The following is a 22,725-nucleotide window of genomic DNA, read 5'->3' on the forward strand; positions in this document are numbered from 1 at the left end:
AGTGGCTTATCAACCATATGATGAGAAAGAAATAACCAGGGACATTTTGACCGACAGAAACAGACTCTCTTGCGCATTTGAAAACATTCTCCTGTGTCTTCACAGCATAATCCTTGTCCTGCCACTGTTTGTGTTCTTTGCAAAAAGCCTGGCTGATGGATGAGTGTGAGGAAGGTGAACTATCGCTCAACTTGCATGAGATGGATTGCAACAGCTCACAGCATTTCCCATGTCACTGTCACCTCCACTATGGTTTTGAGTACTCTGTATAACAGTGATTGCGTGGGTTAAAAATGACCTCGACAAAAAAAGGGGAATTCAATACAGCGGCCCTCTTCTGTTCCACCGATCCCCGGATAATATCTCAAAAGCTCAGACTTCTCCGCATGTACTAAAGCCCCGTGTCTAAAGCTGGTCAATATGCGACGTGAGTGTTTTGTAGAAACTTACGGCAGTGTGCTAAATCTCATCTGGTTAACCTCGTGGCCTCTGCGTAATTCCTTACATAATGAAAGAGGATGAGCGGAATCGGAGATCTGGCAACTAAAACCTGCTTTGACAGCTGTGGAATCATCACTGTGTCACTGGGCTCGTTTTCACTCAGAAAGGCAGCCGTTTTTTTTAATGGAGATGATTGCAATAATTACATCCTGACATATTCCAGCAATTAAACATCACCGGCATGCAGCTGATTACTAATGAGGAAACTGACAAAGTGAGGTGGTTAGCTCATGCGGAAGACAATAATATGCTGGACTAAATATGGAAAACAAATACAATACATAACCGATAAGATATAAGAGGATAGGGTATTACCAAATTCAAAATGGGAAGACAACAAATTACCTATTTTATTTTATTTTGAGCTTTTTCCCCACTTGTTTGTAGAAACCTATACAGAGATGTAATGTGTAACATATACTGAAATATCAAGAGTGTCATTGCCATATGTTACATATAAGGAGATATATAATTTTCACATATGTACATTCTCTGGGTAGATGAAGAAAAGTTTGTAACATATATAAAGTCCCCATTTATATATGTACATAGGTTAATAATATCTATATGATTCGTTTTTTTATATGGTATTTTTATATGGTATTATATGTAGCAACCACATAGTATATATGCCATATTACAAGTGATAATGTCAATATGTAATGTAATATTTTTGATTTTTTTTTATAACACAGCTAGGTCATAATTATTCAACCCCTATTTAACATTGCTGTTTTTAAATGGTGGGAAACAAAATTGCCTTAAAACACAATTAAGCCTTTAGAAACTCTATTTAAAAAAAAAAACAGAACTAGCTTGAGCTGTTACACATACATAAACGTAGCCCATGCATGTGCTGACGTGAGTAGCAAATGTGGCAAATTCAACAGAGCTCTCTCAAAAGCTATAGAATAAATAGTTTTGTCACATTAGAAAGTCTAAGGCTACATGAAGATTTCCAAGACATTAAAAGTTCCTAGAGACACAGCTGGCAGCCTTATTCCTTAGCTTAAAATGTGTTGTACCAGAAAACCTCTGAGGGTGTAGAATAAAAAGCACAATATCATAATAAATTTGATCAGAGCAACTGAGAAAAACCTGCAATGTACAGCCAAAAACTTACAAGATGAAAGGAGGAAAAATATTTTAATGCAGAGTATAAGAAGAATACTAAACAAGTATGGCATTCATTTTGGGGCATCTTGCCGAATGCCACTCTTGACCAAGAAGACCATAAAAGGCCGACTTGAACATGTTAAAATTCATTTGGGTAGACCTGTGGAGTTCTGGAAGAATGTTTTATGGAGCGATGTGACCAAACTGGAACTTTTGGAACCATGGATCAGCGGTATGTCTGGTGCAAAAATGCAAAGCTTATAAACAGAAGAACACCATCTTCATGGTCAAACTTGGAGGTGGACCAGTCCTGTTATGGGGGTGTTTTACTGTTGCAGGAAGTGAAAATCATGGCTGTATGAAGGACATCATGGGTTCTTTGAAGTATCAGGCCATTTTGGCAAGAATTGTGATGCCTTTGGTGCAAAGATGGAAGCTGATGATCAATGGACTTTCCTGCAGGACATCCTTCCCAAAGTATACATGCAAATCTACTTATGCTTGGTTCAGGGATCAGTCATAGGATGTACTTGAGTTGTCTGTTCAGTCTCCAGATTTAACTCATTGAAAATATTTGGATGAATTTGAAAAAAGCAGTGGCAATGTGAAAACCAAAGATTATCAGTGATCTGAAAGCTTTTTCAGGCGAGGAATGAGCCAAGACTGCAGTAGAGAGGTGACAGAAGCTTGTAAGCACTTATAGGCAGCGTTTATTGGTGGTTTTAAAGAATAAAAGATGTTGCTCAAAATTTGACTTTTAGGGGTTGAATAATTTTGAACATGAAGGTTTAGAGCCAAATTGATTTTTATCATGATTCATCAATGTTACATTCTGAGAATCACTCAAATTTGTATAAAAGACACTTTCTCTAATAGTTCACTGATGCCTTTGTTCATAAAATGTCGTTCTCTACAGCAAAATGTCTTGCAGGTCAAGGGGGCTGAATAATTTTGATTGCAACTGCGTGTGTGTATATGTATATATATATATATATATGTGTGTGTGTGTGTGTGTCTATGCAAGTACACAGGTATTAGGGCCACTTAATATAAAGTGGGACCGGAAAAACAGATGTAAACAGATATACAGGCTAAAACATCTTGTGCCAACACAACTCCCAAACACTGCTGACATCCACTGAAAATCCCTTCACTTATAATAACATCTCAAGCTTCATGTTGCCAAGTTAGCTTGTCTCCAACGGCATATTTAGCATGTCATTAATTGGTTGATTATGAACTGACTTAATTACAGACACTGTATTTTGGCAAAATGATACGTTATTACTGCTTTCATAGAAGGAAAAGTCCCACAACAATGTAAAGTGAAAAACAGAGGTCTGTAATACCCCTCGGCTGCAGCAAGAACCCCCAATAGTAAACAAATTGAAATCTGTAATCTGTGCTCATAGGCACTAAGTTCCACATCCAGGTCCTTTCAAGCCAATGAATTAAGCTGTAAATGTAATGTAATTAATCACTCTATATCAATTTATGAAAGGCCATCAAAGGAGAAAAAAGCTTTTTTGCTGTCCAGATGATGTCACGTTGTATGGCAAAATATTTATAATTTTAAAAACATCAAAATACAAATTTTGAATAAAAAATAATAATACTTTTCATTGGCTGTCAAGGAAAAATAAAAGATATAATCCTGCTGTGTCTCCACAGTGGCTGATCATATCGCAACTGTATGTCTAATGTCTTGTTTAGTATGACCTCAACCTGACAAAGTCAAATACTTACTCAAATGCAGATCTTCATTCCTGTACAGCTGGTGAATTTGTATTTTTAAAAATGATCACTTCACCCTAGTGGTGGACAAATGGTTGAGACAGCAATCCTGCGAAAGCTCTAAGTAATGAGAGAAGAGGAGCCGTCTCCAGTTCTCACAGCACTGTCAGCTGCCTGCTTAGATTTTTCTCAGGTATGACAGGTAGACAGCAAGAGAAAAGGGGAAGAAAAGTGCACCAAGCATGATGTTTAAATGGTCTAACTTTCTTCATAATAACCTGTAATGGTCTCAATAATCCCAAGGCTATTTCTTATCAGATGTTGCAGGATAACGTGACCTGCAGCTAACCGAAAGAGAGGAGAAAAACGGCAAGTGAGCGAGGAGGATAAAAATCTGCGTGGCTCAAACAGACAGGAGGGCTCACCCAGGAGAATCTCCCTCTCTGTACAAACATGCTGAAGCTCAGCACAAAAGAAGAGTGTTTTCTGCTTACTAACCCTGATGGGAGGAACTCAATCTCTGGACCTTCTCAAGCAGGGCACGGTGGTCCACTCCTGCTTAGTTGAACATTTGTCTGGCGGGGGCCGATGTATTATTCATCTGGACGGGTTTGCAGCTGGATTAGTCCCTGCCATGGCCTGTTTTCTCTCTGTCCGCAGTGATGTGCTGATAGCTTAATGATGCAACAGATCTCTGGGAGGTGGCGGATGCATCTGGCGGCCGCTGACACCTGCCAAAAAGAGATTCTCCTGATGGGAAGAGAGCAGCTGCACAGCAGATGCAGGCTAATAAAACACTGCTCTTTACTGGTCTCTGATTGGCCGGCACATGACAGAGGTGACGGGGAAATGGCTCTTTGTTTAAGCTTAATCACCAGACAGGAAGCTGAGGAGAACAAACTGATGTGTTTAACTCGTCTTCCTGTCACACACCTACATTTCCTTAATAATGCCAGTGACACTAAGTGTTTTCATTATTTATTATGTATGCTTACAACCCATAAAGCTTCTGTTTGTGTATCAAACAACAATAAATTAAATTTACTGAGTGAACCACAAGACTTGTCCACCTGGTGTAATGTGGCACTGCTAATGCAGCGTGAAAGCAGATGGCATTTAGCTGGGCTGAACTGCAGCACTACAGAGAGGTCTGTCATTTTTAAAGTCATCACAAAACTGATCTTTTCTTCCATAATGTGACAATCATCAGCATAATGGATTATCGGAAAAAAAGTAGGGCAGGGATTTAGTTCTATGCATTCGATGTTGATTGGAAAGATTTATTTATACTGGATGTGTCTTCACAGCCTGATAGCGAATAGTAATTAAAGTGGTCTATATATCTGTGGAAGTCTCAGGTCCATAAAATGTTGTCCAATCATTGCATTGAGACAAAATTTGATGGAACGTTTAAATTTCAATTGACACAGCAAACGTCTGGAGTTTCTTCTCGACAGCTGAGCTAAACTTCAAGTTAAAAGTATTCCAAATATGTTGGACCTTTTATTGAAAGTAGTATGCTTTTACCTGTTGAGACATGCCTTCACTTTTATAGATCCATAAGAGTTGTGTTTGTGATATTTGAGTTGGGGTGGCGTGACGCACGAAAGGGGCGTTTTCAAAGGTTGTTTGAAAATATTTTGTAGTTCCACTAGGCAACACTAATAGTGCAGAGACTGCATACTACAGCTTTAAGATGTGGGCATTGCATTCAAAAATGGAGGCAGATGAACGTGAGCTTGCAGGGTTGGGTTTAAAGGGGTCATATGATGCGATTTCAATTTTTCCTTTCTCTTTGGAGTGTTACAAGCTCTTGTAAAGTTGCAAAGACTAAAGTCTCAAATCCAAAGAGATATTCTTTATAAAATGAATGCCTCGTTTATAATGGGTTTTCATGTTTTTAAATCATCGCTCCTGCCTGACGGCATCATCACAATATGGTAAGGGGCATAACATTTCCGTCACACGCTTGAGGTATTCGGCCAATCACAACGCACTGGATAGCTGGCCAATCACAGCACACCTCGCTTTTTCAGAACGATGAGCTTTGTAAAAATCGATGCGTTTCAGAAAGGCGGGGCATAGAGGAGAAACAATAATGTACAGTATGTGGAAAATAATGTGTTTTTTTAACCTTAAACCGCATAAACACATTGCATTACACCAGATACACAACATAATGTTCTTTTTAGCAGCATCATATGACCCCTTTAAGACCTGCATACATCACTAGAGACTGCCTTTTTCACTAGAAGATTCAGCTATGACATTTTGATAAAACATTATGAGATCCAAATAAATATGAATAAAAAAAATAAATGAAACATTTGCACAGATAAATTGTTCACAAGAAGATCTATAATCTGCATTTAGAAAATAGAGTGACTTTTCATTTCATGCCAACTTTAATGCCAGACAGACAGTTTTGTTTCTGTGGTCACCTAAAGTTTTATTGTATATCTACCTTTACCTTAAGGCAGGGTTTAGATGAAATATCATCAGCAAATTCTACTGAAAAATGAGGTCAGGGCCTTAATGCGGCTCTTCATAAAATCCCAGGCAGAAAAATGAAGTACAATGAGAAGGAAGACATACTGAGTGAAATTGTGAGAGATAAACCTGAGAGAGTTTTGTGTGAAATTTTCAGCCTTTCACGGTAGATCAGTGAGACAAAATGATGAGAAAGAAAAAGTTTGGGGTCGAGAAGCAGCCTCATTAGTCTGAGCAAACCAGAGAATTTCTTTGTGTTAACACATCAGAGAATGGCACAAGAATTCCAAATCACAAAATAATTTGTCTCAAAATGGCATGTCTTACTTCAGTGCTGATGGAAATTCAGTAGTCTGACTATTACAGAAACATGATGAGAAAAGACAATATACACCCAGCTTTCAAAACTGTTTTTTTCTCCCCCTCTCAAAGAGCTTTCACTGCCGACTGCTCAAAACGCAATCTAACTGTCATGCAAACAAGTTGATGAAGCAGGACTTAATTAAGAACATTTCTCTTGATGTGTGTGATTCTTGAGATAGCTATTTATGATTTTTTTTTTTTAAATGCTTGTCATGACAGTTTTAATAACATTTTGTTTGGACGGCTTCTTTACTTGTTTCTGTTTTTGATACAACCTTCCATTCTTGATAACTGCGTTGAATACAAATAGATGCATAAAAGGGTTTACTCTGAATTTGAAAGAAAACAAGATAATTAGAATAAATATATCCCCCTCAGTTTCATTTGGAAATATCACAACAAGGTAACACTTTATAACTTTCATTCATAAATCATTAAGCATTATATAACGTTTGTTAACAGATTATTAGTTAATATATATTTGCTAGAAATATGAGATGTGATTACCTAGATAATTACCTAATGATTAACAGATCATTGTTTAATGTAAATTAAAATGCTTACAAATGTCATTAAACTTTCAATTCATAAGATCCTGCACTTTTTAAAAAATCTTCAAATGATTTTGAAAGATGGTTTACAGTGATTAAAAGCTTCATTAATAAATCATTAACAAACCTTATATAATGCTTAACTGATCTTTAATTAATGCTTAGATGTCATTACACTTTAATAAAATCTACAAATAGACTAATTTAAACAGAAATTAAACAATGAAGACAAAGCATATGTTAATGTACTTTTGAATGCTAACAAATGCCATTAAACTTCAGTTCACATATTGCCAAATGCTCTTATTTACATTTACAAATGTTGTGGAAAAAAAGCTTAATTTTAAGCTCTTTACTATTCACTGAACTATCCATGTTATCATATTATTCATTAACTCATAATCACGGTCTGTAAAGCTAATTTATTTGGTCTTCATTTGTTGTGTAGACTTCTATTGTTTTCACGTCTTAACAAATCATTTATTAATTATATATGTTTTTGAGGTACCCAATCTAAAGTGGAAACTATTTATAATCTGTAAATGTTTATAAACGTTTACTAATCATTCAGTACCTTTATGGGCATTGGACTTTTAGCTGCTGTAACAACGTTTGTGTACAGGGTGGTTAGTTAAGTTTATGAAAATGCTTCTTAAAGGCAAATGTAATTTGGGTGCAAAACATGTTTTTATTGCCTCAACACTTATATTAGTATACTATATCATTACACAGGGTATTCCTTGAATCATACATCAGCAGGAGAAATCAAATCATTTTTATTTCAAGAAAATACTTGTTCATTTATCAAAACAATGTAATATCCTCCTGAGACCCTGCATCCTCATATGAGGACATTATATTTTAGTGAATTTCTCTGAGACTATACATGCCACAGTTTGGATCTCCTGTACAGAGCACATGCAGGGCTTTTCAGAGATACCAAATGTTTGGATGTTTCACCATGACCACTCCCTCTCCTTGGTCTTCAAAAATGTCAGATATTAATTTAGTGACACTCTTATGGAAATATGATAATATTTTGTAATTATCATTTAAATCGGACTAATTTTTAAACTGTGTGTCCTAAATCAACATCTCAGGAAAATGTTATGGGGTTTCAAATCAAAATATGACTTTCTGTTACGAAACAAGATGTTGATTTCATACATGTCCTCATATGAGGACACCAGGACTAAAAGCATGTTTATTAGCATTTTGGGAGACACAACAAATGAATAGGGAAATTATATTTCAATATTCCTATGAAATATTATATATTATGATGAAAATCTTGTCAATTATTATTACACCCATAATAACTCCCATTATTACACTTCTTTTTTCATTACATGTTGCCCCAAAAACACATTAATATGCAAATTAAATCGTTTATGGATGTATTGTATTATATAATGGGAAAACCCGTTTATGGGCATTTTACACACGCTAAAAATGTATTGGTGATTTTTTTTAAAAATCAATTGTTTTTGCCTATGCATGTTCATTCATGTCTTTTTATTATTATTTTATTTTTTTTATTGAGTCCCGATGTCCTCTACCAAGGACGTAGCATAACTTATGAATGAAATATCATTTTTTATTTTTTTTTAATGCTCTAAACCAGGGGTGCCCAAACTCGGTCCTGGAGGGCCGATGTCCTGCAGAGTTTAGATCCAACCCCAATTAGACACACCTGAACCAGCTAATCAAGCTCTTACTAGGCATACTAGAAACTTCCCGGCAGGTGTGTTGAGGCAAGTTGGAGCTAAACTCTGCAGGACACCGGCCCTCCAGGACCGAATTTGGGCACCCCTGCTCTAAACAATGTAATGACATGAAAAAAAAATACTATTTTTTTCCTAAAATGTTTTGCCGGGTCTCAAGAGGATATAACTCTACATTTGACCCAACCCTTAAACCTACCTGTATCACCAAACCTGAGCCTAACCGTAACCGTATCGCACCTCAGTAGCAGCAGAAGTGTTGTACATTTACAAAAGCTTTTAATCATTGTATAATATCTGTCAAAATCATTTGTAGATTTTCAAGATGTGCATGGTCATATGTATTAAAAGTTTAATGACATTTGTAAGCATTGTAATTTACATTACCTAATGATGTCCAATTATGCAACAGATAATTAATGTTTAATAAGTATAGTAAACATTAACAAGCACATTATCTCATGTTTCTAGCTATGTGAATATATGAACTAATGCTCCGTTAAGCATTATATAATGTTTGTTAATGATTTATTAATGAAAGTTATTAAAAAGTGTTACCAAAAACAAAGTAACAGTGTCAGTGTCATTTATTATGAGCATAATTACGAAGCTTGACTCTTCATTTTGTTTTTCATGAAGCTCCATAAATAAATAAATAAATAAATTTAATTAATTAATTAATTAATTTTATTTGTATTATTACTAATATACAAAAAAAGACATTCATGAAAAACAAAATGAAGAGTGAAGTTTTATTTGCTAATGAGGACAGAGAGAACAAATGCAGCCAGCTGTCCAGAATACACGAGTACAACTCTGCCTGCAAGTCAGCCGTGCTAAATGTGTTTGAGGGAGAAAGAGAGAGATATGAATATGAATGAGGAGCTGTTTTCTCTCAAGTCTCCCTGCTATGCTTAAACAACGCTTGCCTTTTGAGAAAGCCAGACAGGTGCATATTAATATGGTCACAAATGCAGCATCTGCAACTCTGGCTCTTCTTATGCAGCGAGGCACATGTAATTGCATATTTATGGCTCCTCACAATTTCTCAAGTGACTTTTATGACAAGAGAGGGTTTAGAACGCAACCAAAATAAACTCTCCTTGCTATCCGATAGAGTCAGTTCAATTACTGACAGCGTTGTCTCGTGTGTTGTGATAATGTATTCTGTGTTTATTCATACAGTCACATATTCATATATACTTGCAAAAATGAGATGCTAAAAAAGAAATGTTACTCACAACCACAAATGATTTGGTCTCAAATTATTTGTCAATACACCATTTGCATAAAAAATGTGAAAAATATAATTGAATCTGTCTCTCCACACTCACAGGACTATCAATTATCAATCAATTATATTTTTTTTAATTTAAAAATAAAAAAGTAAGCAGATACATTAAATAATTTTTTTTTTCTTCAAATTGACAAATAGATAGTTAAAACTGTTGAATTAATCAATGAGTAAAATTTTTTAGTAAATAGATACATTACTCTTTTTTTCAAATTGGCACAAATATACATAGGCTAAAATGGTTTATTTAATTCATGGTTACAATTTTAAGTAAAGTTTTTTTTTTTTAATTAACAAAGAGACATTTAAAATGATTTAATTAATATTTACAAAGTTAAACGTAACAAAATAATGAATTGAAATGCATGAACAACTACCTTTTAAAATGCATTTTTTGAAACTTTTATAATTGTTATTTATTTATTTTATTTTAAATCATCCATTTATCAGTTGAGTTAAAAGTAATGGCATTGGACGGTCCATGCATGATGAGAGCAACCAATGAACTTTCAACAAAAAGTTTTAAAGGATATTTCTTTAGGATATTTAAAACATTTCTTCATTTTATTTTTAAATGGCACTCCTAGTCCTCCATTCTCAACAAAAACTTTGTATATATTTGATTATTTAGTAATAAGTACAGAGCCCGGGAGCTGACATGTTCGGTTCACTTATTTTTTTTTTTCGTGGCCACGACATAATAACTCGTGGGAACGTGATAATATGTTGTGGCCACGATATATTAATTTGAGGGAACGTCATATTAACTCGAGGGAACGTGATATTATGTCGTGGCCTCGAGATGCTATGTTGAGGGAACGACATCCATTTCTCGTGGCCACGAATTCTTATGTTGAGGGAACGACATATTTTTCTCGTGGCAATGAGTTTATTGCGTAAATAAACCTGCATGACCATAGCAACTTTTAAGACCATTATCAGAGATGGATGAAAAATTTTTATTAACATTAAACATTTAATTTAATTCCTTTTGTTTGGAAACAACACCAAGTCTCTCCTGTACAAGAGATTATAAACAAATATTTTTTTTTTTCATTTTGGTTTAATTTCATTTTTCATTTTTCATTTCATACTTTTGAGAATTAAATAAACAATGAAGTTCTTTTGTAATAAGAGTACATTGAAAGCTTTGAAAATAACTATAAAGCAACTATAAAGCAATCCTTAACATTTTATTTGAATATTTAACATTTGTAGATAGTCTAAAGCAAAAGAGTTGTACAAATTCTGAAAATCTTTTAGAGCTCCTTGTATTTAAGTTTTCATAATCCATTTGAAAAAAAAAAAACATATTACACATTAATGAATAAATCTGTATATATATATATATATATAATTTTTTTTTTAATTTACAAGTGTCTTGTTTGTGATTTTTATTCATGTAAGCTATACCTTCTGACCTTTAAATCAAACCATACTCGTGATTTTATGACATCAATTACTGCTTTATTTAATCAGAAACACAATCTTAATGTTATTTGTGTATTTTACTTTCGTTTTATTACAAGTAGGCCAACAGCACCCCCTAAGTAAATAAAAGACCTTACCGGACGGGCATTATAGGACCCGGGGGAGGCTGTTGCTGCTACTGTTGCACACCCTAGTGACTGTTGACTCTTATCGCACGCGTCATTCTGTACTGGCATTCTCAAACTAAATGCTCAAAACAGTGAATCTAACAATCATTCAGGCAAAAGTTTGCTTCAAGAATGTTTATACTTACAGCCAACAGCTTTATATTGCATCATCATTTCTGATCGTATCCGGAATCATTTACTTGTTTCTTTGATTTTCAAATTACTTTTTGATAGTATTGTAATGTTACGGATCTTGGAGCTGTCCGATTTGTGCATATTTTGTGTATATTTGAAAAATAAAATACTCCTTTGCGTATATTTGAATGCTTTGTAATACATATGTGACCCTGGACCACAAAACCAGTCTTAAGTGTCAATTTTTCGAAATTGAGATAAGCATTCCATTGATGTATGGTTTGTTAGGATCGGACAATATTTGGCCGAGATACAACTATTTGAAAATCTGGAATCTGAGGGTGCAAAAAAATCAAAATACTGAGAAAATCGCTTTTAAAGTTGTCCAAATGAAGTTCTTAGCAATGCATATAACTAATCAAAAATTAAGTTTTAATATATTTACAGTAGGAAATTTACAAAATATCTTCATGAAACATGATCTTTACTTAATATCCTAATGATTTTTGGCATAAAAGAAAAATCGATAATTTTGACCCATACAATGTATTTCTGGCTATTGCTACAAATATACCCCAGCGACTGAAGACTGGTTTTGTGGTCCAGAGTCACAAATTATATATTATACTCAATAGTATACTGTACAGTATATATAATGTAGGCCTACAGTACTTTGTTAATGATGCATAGTCATTCATGCAGTCAGTTAAAACTGCACAATTATATATACTGAACCGAAGAAAAGGTGCAACTCTCACTATAGAAGAAAACATATATATTTTTTAACTTAATTAGTTTAAAACAAATAACATTTCACCCATTGTCAGGGCCTTCATCAGACATCTCCAACTGAGATGAGTTTTTGATTTTTGGTTGCATCTCCTCTTCAGTTGGTTTGAGGATCTCTATGTAACCTTTTTTATTATATACACTGTACTGTCATTTTTTTCTTATTTATTTTATTTTATTTTATATTTAGGATGAAATCCTGTAATTCATCTTGGAGCTGTTTGCTTTGGTTCAAGGCTTAAAACTCTTTATGGGAAATGGGAAATTCACCTGGGTCACTGAAAAAGTGAGTAGTCGCTATGGCACTTGTTCATGCTTGCCACGGTTTTACAGTGTGATTTTTGTTTACAATTCAAAAATTTAAGATAAACTAAAAAAAAAAAACCCACAGTCCTCCTACCTAGAGCCAGCTGTATGACAGTTTTTCTGGTCTCTTCCAGAGCTTCCATGGCCACAGTCTCTCGTGTGCACAAAGCTTTTCCTGCCAACGTGTTGTGTAATGCCATTGCCCCAGAGCTGTGCAGCAAATCTGTGAGCCGCTGCCGTCTTCATGGATGACTGGCTGCTTCCACCACTGTAATCACACAACACATATGCAAAGCACAGAGACTCAGTGACATGCCAGCTCCCTTTAATACATGGAAACACAGCACATGGACAAAACTGATGTATTTACAGCAGAATGATCCACCAACACATGGTGATTGTTTTGAAAAATTAAGGATATGTAATGCTCTCTTACACTTAGCTTTCCATGCTTCTCTTATGAAATACTGACATTTCAGCAACAACATTTTCCCAAAAAGATACAGGAAAAAGAAAGATTTGAGCTATGATGGCAATCCACTAAAATATTGCCCCAAATATCTGCATGGCCATTAGCATAGCAATTTTCACCAGATCATTTGGCGCAATCTTACATAGACTAAAGGACTTTCATTGGGTGTTTATGGACACACTTTACAATGATGATCGATTCGGTAGAGCACATATCTACAGGCTGTGTGATCAATCGATAAGGAGTCCTGCAGTTCCAGAGCCATCAATCTCCACTCAGTGTGTGACTTAAATCAACAAATTGGCTGCGATTCCAGGAGGTAAAATGCTGATGTGGGAGACTCAGCATGTCTCTTTAAACAAGCATCTGTGGGGAGAGAATGAGAGAGAATGAAGCCTCAACAAAGAGCGAGAGTGTTTCAGCAAGACACAAACCAACAAATAAAAAGAAAGACTATTATATTTAGCAAGTGTTAATTAATTGAGGCAGATTTCAATTAAGACATTTTAATTACCAATTGATGATGGATTATGAAGAACCTGCATGACTTTCTTTCCTCTATGGAAGACAAAAAAGATATTACTGAACAATGTCTCAAAAAAATGTCCCAACTGACTTTCACTGTATGAACAAAAACAGTTCACAATTCTTCAAAAACAGTAGCTTCCTTTGTTTCCCACAGAAAAAGACAAAGTCATACACATTTAAAATGACAGAGGGAGAGCAAATGATGAGAAATTTTCATTTTCTGGCTGAACTATCCCTTTAATGACTTAAATACTTAATGTACTGATGATAATTTGTGTCCTTAATGGCAGAGTTAACCCAAAAATGAAAATTATGTCATCATTAATTCACCATCATGTCGTTCCAAATCAATAAGACTTTTGTTAATCTTCGAAACAAAGATATTTGAATGAAACCTGGGAGATTTTGTTCCCTCCGTTGAAAGTCCATTCCACCAAAACACTGATGCTTTGAAAAGTTCATTAAGAGAACATAAAAGAAGTCCATATGAAGTCTTCTGAAGAAACAGGATTCCTTAATATGATGAACAGAGTTTTACATATATTTTATTACATATCATTTTTATTATATATAGTAACCATTTTTAAAGCAATAAGACATTTGAGATTTGTGCTACATTGCAAATTTCGTCAGATGAAGGGTTTGCAGGCACAGCTCTTCTAAATGTGACCGCAGTGTTGTGCTGTTATTGTCTGCTTCTATGTTCGGCTTCAATGACGGCACCGCAGCTCAAGCACTGCTTGCCAAGAATCCATGAAACTCTGCGTCTCCTAAAAACGTACCCATTTAAAAATGAACCACCTCCTGAATGCTAATACAGAACGCTAGTTGAATAGACAATCAGCCGGTCCAGATGATGGCCTAGCACAGTCTTTCTCCATGGAATATGTGACTTTCCTCTAACTTTCATGCATTACAACAGAAGGGCCAGAGTGCAGTCTTCCTCTACACACACACACACACACATAAACACAGTCACCCTTCATCTGCTCTTGTCACTGGATTATAACAGCGACCAAACTCACATACCTTACGGTGGTCACAGAACACAAGGTGTTATTACCTGCCAGCTGTTTAGATGTGAGAAATTATTTTATTTCCACAGCATACTGGGGGCCCTATTTAGCAGGCAGAGTGAGCGGCCATCATTTCGCTTCAAGCTGGAGCTGATGTATTTTTTCTTTCTCAATAAATCATGTAGGTCTATGAGGGTATTTTCTTATTGCCTGGGCCTAATGCCAATATATCAAAAAGAGAGAGAGAGAGACCTGTATGATGGAGATCTGTGAGCGAATGGAGATGTTGAAAGCTGATTTTTTTTTTCTGGGATCAATAGACTAAAAATGATTTTGTATTCTTCTGTTAAAACTTTTAGCTTGTGTATTATTTTAACTTGTATATTATTATATTGTCATTTTTACTGTCATTTTAGGCATTAAAATGATGTATAATTTATAAATATAAATCTATTATATAAAGTTGCATAATTGGACATAACTTTACACAGAAACAGTCAGTAAGTGATTTTTTAAACACGTGTTGTTAACATCTTGTGGCTACACTATTTAAGTATTTTGACATTTACAGATTGGCCCCATTCACTACCATGTTAAGTGATTCGTTATTACTTTTTTTTTTTTTAAATACAAGTTTTAAAGGAAAGGAGGGACAAGTATAAATAATGTTTTGTGGTAATCAACATTATGGTACATGTACTACCAACTGAGCTTAAATTGTTGAACACACAATGTTCAGAAAGCACTGATCAGGCATAACATTATGACCACCTTCCTAATATTATGTTGGTCTCCCATTTGCTGCCAAAACAGCCGTGACCCGTCGAGGCATGAACTCCACTAGACCCCTGAAGGTGTGCTGTGCTTTCTGGCTCCAAGATGTTAGCAGCAGATCCTTTAAGTCATGTAAGTTGTGAGGTGGGGCCTCCATGGATTGGATTTGTTTGTTCAGCACATCCCACAGATGCTTGACTGGATTGAGATCTGGGGAATTTGGAGGCCAAGTCAACACCTCAAACTCATTGTTGTGCTCCTCAAACCATTCCTGAACCATTTTTGCTTTGTGGCAGGGCGCATTATCCTGCAGAACATTGCCCAAAGCATTACACTGCCTCCGCCGGCTTGCCTTCTTCCCATAGTGCATCCTGGGGCCATGTGTTCCCCAGGTAAGCGCCGCACACGCACCCGGCCATCCACGTGATGTAAAATAAAACATCAGACCAAGCCACCTTCTTCCATTGCTCCGTGGTCCAGTTCTGATGCTCACATGCCCACTGTTGGCGCTTTCGGCAGTGGACAGGGGCCAGCATGGGCACCCTGACTGGTCTGCGGCTATGCAGCCCCATACGCAACAAATAATGCACTGTGTATTCTGACACCTTTCCATTAGAACCACTACAGAAAATTAAAAAAACGGCTCTCAGGATATTCTTTGTCAAAGAGTGCAATGGACTAGATAGATTCACTCACAAATTAAGTTTCACACTCAGCAGAAAGGACCATAGCTCAAAGTCATAAATGAGTGTATAGGGCAAGCTCTGAAAATAACCATGTAGGAATACGTAACTTTGAAATAAGTGAATAAGGAGGAGGAGAAAGGCTTTAGGCGATATACTGTAAAAACATATTTTTGGAGACAGGTTAAGCAAGTGAGATGCTATTCAACAAGTGAGTTGCTTGTGAAATTTCAAAGCCTGGTGGGAAATCGTTCTCTCATGGGAGCCTTTCTGTAAAAAATGGTTTAATGTGGTGCTCTGCATGGCGTTTCTGAAGGCTTGTAAAATGTCTCTCATGCTGAGAAATTTAAAACTTCAGCATTTGAAGAAAACTTAAAAATGCAGTCTTGGATCTACTGTGTTTTTTTTTTTATAGAGATGGAGACCAGCTTAAATATAGGCATTATGAATATTTTTATTTAAAGGGGTCATATGATGCAATTTCATTTTTTCCTTTCTCTTTGGAGTGTTACAAGCTCTTGGTGCATAAAGAAGATCTGTAAAGTTGCAAAGACTAAAGTCTCAAATCCAAAGAGATATTCTTTATAAAAGTTAAGAGTCAGCCACACCCCCCTAAAACGGCTCGTTCGAACACGCCCCCACATATCTACCTAACTGTGTGGGAAGATTTGCATAACGCCACACAAATGTTCACGCAAAGAAAGAAGGAGTAACTTTTATTCTCGCTGTAATATTGAAAAGTGAAAAGTGAAAAAGTGAAAAGTGACGTGACATGTGGCCAAGTATGGTGACCCATACTCCATCAACAGTATGTGAGGGGCGTAACATTTCCGTCACATGCTTGATGTATTCGGCCAATCACAACGCACTGGATAGTTGGCCAATCAGAGCACACCTCGCTTTTCAGACCGATTAGTTTTGTAAAAATCGACGCGTTTCAGAAGGCGGGGCATAGAGGAGAAACAATAATGTACAGTATGTGGAAAATAATGTGTTTTTTTAACTTTAAACCGCATAAACACATTTCATTACACCAAATACACAAAATAATGTTCTTTTTAGCAGCATCATATGACCCCTTTAAGGTTCACAAAATGAGTGAAACTTTCAAAAAAATGGACAGAATTAAACTCATGTTGATAGTTTGGAGTTATTATTGCGTTGAGTTGTTATATTATCCTGAGTTATTTGAATCATGCTAGAATAAGTAACAATAATCAATTTTCAACAATAGTTAGTTACAATTTTTAACAATTGCCTTGCATGACAACTAGCCTAAACGTAGGCATTGTGAATATTTAAGTACACAGAATGAGTGAATAATGGCCATAATCAAACTGTTTTACAGTTGTTTTGCATAGATACGAGCTTAAATTTAGTCATTATGAATCTTTTTTTTTAACAATAACAATTATAATCATTCATCAAATTTCAACATTAATCAGGTACAATTTTCATACAATCGTCTTGTATGGAGACCAGCCTAAATTTAGGCATCTTTTTATTTAACAATAATAATCAAATTTCAGCAATAATCAGTTACAATTCTTGTACAATTGTCTTGTATGGAAACCAGCCTTAATTTAGACATCTTTTTTTTTCTTCTTCTTCTTTTTTTTCTGAATTAAAAATGATTACTTGGTGTTATTATTCAAATTATTTCTTGGAGTTATTCTTTTATTTATCCTGAGTTAACTGAAACCGTGCTAGAATCAATAATATTAAAAACCTGTTTTAAAGCTTCACACTTTGTGGCGTGGATATATATAATCCGAGTTCAGATAACTGAGGATGCATTAGTATTCCACGGCAGTCAGAGCCAAAACAAAATGAGTGTGCAGCACAAGTCTGGCACATCATTGTAAAGAAGCCGCCTCCCTTTGTCTTTTGTAATGGAAAGGCCCAACTGCAAGACAAGAGGGTGATTTAATCTACGGACTCAGAGGACAGTCGATTGTAGAACAGAGGTCTGTTTCCCACTGATCCATAAGGGCTCCGCCGTGATAGCACTGTTGATGTTTACATCATCCTTGGTGCTATGCGATTGGCTCTCAACATCCACAGCTGACTCATTTTGTTAGTATGACTAAATATTAACAAAAAGCACTTTTAATTAGCAGTTATTTAGCACTGGAAAAGGAAGTCCTAAATGTATACTGGCTTAAATAAAAAGATACCAGGTTTTTCAATAAACGGTTTGTTGCACTCGTCACTAAACTAGAACACTGAGCGAGGTGCGTGAAAAAGCTAATAATGACTTAGACCTTTTCCTCAGCACTCCGCACATGGTTGCCCCAACGGGACGCGCAGCAGCTGTAATTAGATGATGTTACCGTCAGTGTCACTGCCCGGGTTAATGAGTACCTCTATTTACCATTAATAAGGCTACCTGTTCTCAGCCCAGAGGCTAACGCTGCAAATTTAACTAATTACAGAACCTCGTAATACACACCTTGACCTAAAACACATATTGCCAATTCAGTTACATAATGTAGTTGCTTTTAAAGAACGTATATTTCTTCAAGGATTACTATGCTGTTAATGTTTCCCACAAAATCAAAGTCCCATCTTGACATTTTGCGATATAAAACTATATGTCTGACACATCTAAAGCTGAGCTCCATCTCGAGCCATTCTGTCTTGTTGGAACAAGGTGTGTGCCTTCAACTCAAAATTTAATTTTGTCAGCTGAATGAAGTCTAACTGAAAGGATGAGTTGTGTTTTGTGAATAACATGTTTGTCTTCTTGACAAGAGAATTTGAGGCACATCACTGAGTGTAAAAAAACCTGTTTGCTTCACAGAGTAGAACTACACTTAATAGACTGATACACCCCAGTAAATATCACCATGTCAAAGGTTGCACACAAAGGTGCCTTTGAAAGTTTTCCTACAGGCTTCTGTAGATACAGGTAAGTGTGAGATAAAGTTAAAAATAAGAAAGTAAAACTGTGAGTCACCATTGTGAGATATAATGCAATAGTCGCAAATAGTCACAATTACGGAATATGTTATTCACAATTGCAAGACTTTACGAGATATAGCCTAAAGATGCCCTGTAGCAATAATGCAAAATAAAGCCACAATTGTGAGATATAAAGCAATTTCAAGAAATATATTCACAATTATGTATTTTGTTAATTGCAATTGCAAAAATTGTCACTTTGCGAGATATAAAGAGGAAACTGTGAGGAAAAAAGCAATTATGAGAAATAAAGTCAATTGTGAAATTAATAGAGTAGCAACTTACAATTATGCAAAAATTCGCTATTGTAAGATATAACGTCACTGCAGGATATACACTGAGATACAGTATAATGTAAAAATTGAGGGAATAACGCAATAATGAGAAAAAAACAAATAAAAAAGAAGAAATTAGTAGAATTTTTTTGTTTGTTTAATTTCTGAGCCAAAGCAGGCTTCCATACTGTAACACTAATATAATTGTAACGGGGCTGACGAGACGTGAGACGTGCGGATCCATATGCAAGCTTTATTGAATAGAAGACAGAGACGTGGTCATGAAACAGGCATGGGTCAGATAAAGGCAGACAGGTATAGGGCGGGCAAAACACAAGAATAATCCTAGGGCTAGCGTGGGTCGATAAACTGCAGACAGAATCAAAAGGAGCAAGACTAAGGGAGAAATCCAGGGAACCAGGCGAAGATCAGAAAACCGAGAAAACAGCTAAGGCTAAGGCTAGGGCAAGAAACGACTGAGGGCTCTGTAGTGTAGCTATCCAAAGATATGCGCTAAACAATACTCAGCAGAGAAATGTGGTTAGAGTGGGTGTTATATAGTGAATGAGGTAATTAGAAACAGCTGTGTGCAATGAGTGCAATCAGGGCAGTGTGCAAATTGTGCAAAGCATGATGGGAAATGTAGTCCGGGGTGCTATGCAACAGTTTGTGTAGTGCGAGAGTCAATGTAAATGGAAAGGGTGACATCTGGTGGTGAATAAACGTTAGTCCATGAACCGAATTATGCAAAAATTCGCTATTGTAAGATATAACATCACTGCAGGATATACACTGTGAGATAAAGTATAATGTAAAAATTGAGGGAATAACGCAATAATGAGAAAAAAACAAATAAAAAAGAAGAAATTAGTAGAATTTTTTTGTTTGTTTAATTTCTGAGCCAAAGCAGGCTTCCATACTGTAACACTAATATAATTGTAACGGGGCTGACGAGACGTGAGACGTGCGGATCCATATGCAAGCTTTATTGAATAGAAGACAGAGACGTGGTCATGAAACAGGCATGGGTCAGATAAAGGCAGACAGGTATAGGGCGGGCAAAACACAAGAATAATCCTAGGGCTAGCGTGGGTCGATAAACTGCAGACAGAATCAAAAGGAGCAAGACTAAGGGAGAAATCCAGGGAACCAGGCGAAGATCAGAAAACCGAGAAAACAGCTAAGGCTAAGGCTAGGGCAAGAAACGACTGAGGGCTCTGTAGTGTAGCTATCCAAAGATATGCGCTAACTTAAATCAAACTCACCTAAAATGTTTAGGGGTCCATAATCTTGTCCTGCAAGACATGTTGCCATTTATTCTGGCCAAGGACCACACACTTTGACCAGAAGAGACAGTCAAACTGAAATATAAAGCAACTAACCACAATTTTAGTTTTGCTTTTTTATGTACTGTTTATGGGTGAATTTATCTGAAATACATTATATCAAAACAACAGAACAAAAACAATCATTTCAAAATTCAAGTCTCAAATGATACTAGCCTGGCAAACCTTCACAAATCTAGAAAGGTGTTTATTTTATCAGTTTGGTACCTTGTAAACACAAGGTGTTTTCCAGGTGGACTGATAAAATAACCTATGAAGCCTTACTCAATGAAGTTGCATCGAGCCGGCCAGTCAGATTAGAGTTAGTCAGATGGAGAAGGTGCTTTCTAGATTTGTGTGCTATATGAATCAGACTGTCTGTGAGAGTGGACTGTGGACGTGCCTCTTGAGTCTGAGAACCTAAGCATCCTCTGAGATGCAATTGTGCATGAAGGACCTAAAGTTGTAGGCCAGGGGTCTCCAAACTCAGCCCTGGAGGGCTGGTGTCCTGCAGAGTTTAGCTCCAACTTGCCTCAACACATCTGCCTGGAAGTTTCTAGCATACCTAGTAAGACCTTAATTAGCTGGTTCAGGTGTGTTTAATTAGGGTTGGAGCTAAACTCTCCAGGACCGAGTTTGGAGATCCCTGTTGTAGGCTGAATAGGATACTACTTTCATCAATGAAATATATGAGAACCTTTCAGTTAGTGAATAAAAATTGTATTACATCTTTATAAACTTCATTTTCAGTCAGCAGGGAATTAAACGAATGAAAAATTCTCACACTTCTAGAAGTGCTATTCCCACATTATTAGAGAAGAGATGGAAAGAGTATAATTAAATATAGTTCCAAATAGCAAAGTCCCATATTGCATCAAATAAATAATCTAGCTCCTCATCTTGTGTTGAGGTTGAGGATGAAAGTAAATATCTAGGCCAACTAATTTTATATTATTGTAAAGCTCATCCTGCATTGTAGCTGATCAATGCAATAACAGTTGTAATTTTTCTTCTTGAATGTTTTCTACATTGAACCACCCCCGACCCCTCAGATTAATAGGCAGTGTTATCCTCAGCTAGGTTACTTCTATGGATTTATTTGGCCAGATAAAAATAATTACCAGCCATTGATTCAAAAGTCTTTTCCAATGTTCGTTATTTTCCAGACTGACATAATGGGATTCTGTAAATGCCATCCATGCAGCCATTTGTGTTGGGCTGCCACAAAAGGAGGCTGCTTGATTGGCAGATGAGAAAATCATTATATTGAAGTCATACATTAATAATCCTCCTACTTTATCTGAAGATATGGGGACTGTCAGCAGCTCCTAGCACATCAAATTAAAAATGGATCCATGCTGGATAGAAGGAGGCAGACGATGTCCACCCATCTTCACCAAGGAGAAAAAAAAGGAATTCTGTATATTTGAATGACTGAGAGAGAAGCAGAAAAGAGTTATTTTGTGTAACTGACAGTGTGGTCTTATCATTGAAGCCTTATATTCTACAATGAATCGTCTTTTCCCTGTTTGTTCATTGTTTTATATCAATTTACATTTTATGGCATAGTCTATTTGTTTCTTCACTGACAATGTTATTTGATAGAAACCAAGTATGAAAAAAGGGTGAATCTCAAGCAAGGTGTTGCAAGTTTTAGGTGTTGCACTTTACATGAGCCTTAAAGGGGCTGTATGTAGAACTCAGAAACCCTTGTTATTTTCAAATAACATATCATTATCAATAGCCTGATATACTCACAGCAAATTTCTTTTTCATTCTCTGCTTTGAATAAATAAGAAGTTGGAAAAACATTTGCAGCGATATACTGTTAATGAACATTCAGACGCCGCCCACGTTGCTGAGAGCGACTTTTAGATGAAGATGTAAATATGTGTTGTGCGCTTTCCTCAGTAAAATAAACATGCAACAACAATGACAGCAGTGACAAAAGCAGTTAAGCATCATGTTGGCAAATTATTATTATTAGTATATTTGAAATTATACACTATATATGAGACTGTAGTTTAAATTAATCCCTTTTTGCAAGACATACCGACATAACAGTACAGAATAACTCTTTCAGCATT

At 36.0% G+C, this 22,725-nt stretch overlaps 1 long non-coding RNA gene across 1 annotated transcript in view; it reads right to left on the reverse strand.

Moving 5' to 3' along the window:
• Window positions 1-13,244: 13,244 nt before the first annotated feature.
• Window positions 13,245-22,725, reverse strand: part of LOC107734558 (uncharacterized) — an 87,041-nt gene continuing 77,560 nt past the window's right edge. Inside the window, exons 4-5 of the long non-coding RNA XR_001639107.1 lie at window positions 13,588-13,631; window positions 13,245-13,439 (exon numbers count right to left, since the gene is read on the reverse strand). This is a non-coding gene — a long non-coding RNA (uncharacterized LOC107734558). The remainder of the gene's footprint in view (window positions 13,440-13,587; window positions 13,632-22,725) is intronic.

Source organism: Sinocyclocheilus rhinocerous, unplaced genomic scaffold, assembly GCF_001515625.1.
Source record: "Sinocyclocheilus rhinocerous isolate Xijiao unplaced genomic scaffold, SAMN03320098_v1.1 scaffold580, whole genome shotgun sequence".
Taxonomy (NCBI): domain Eukaryota; kingdom Metazoa; phylum Chordata; class Actinopteri; order Cypriniformes; family Cyprinidae; genus Sinocyclocheilus; species Sinocyclocheilus rhinocerous.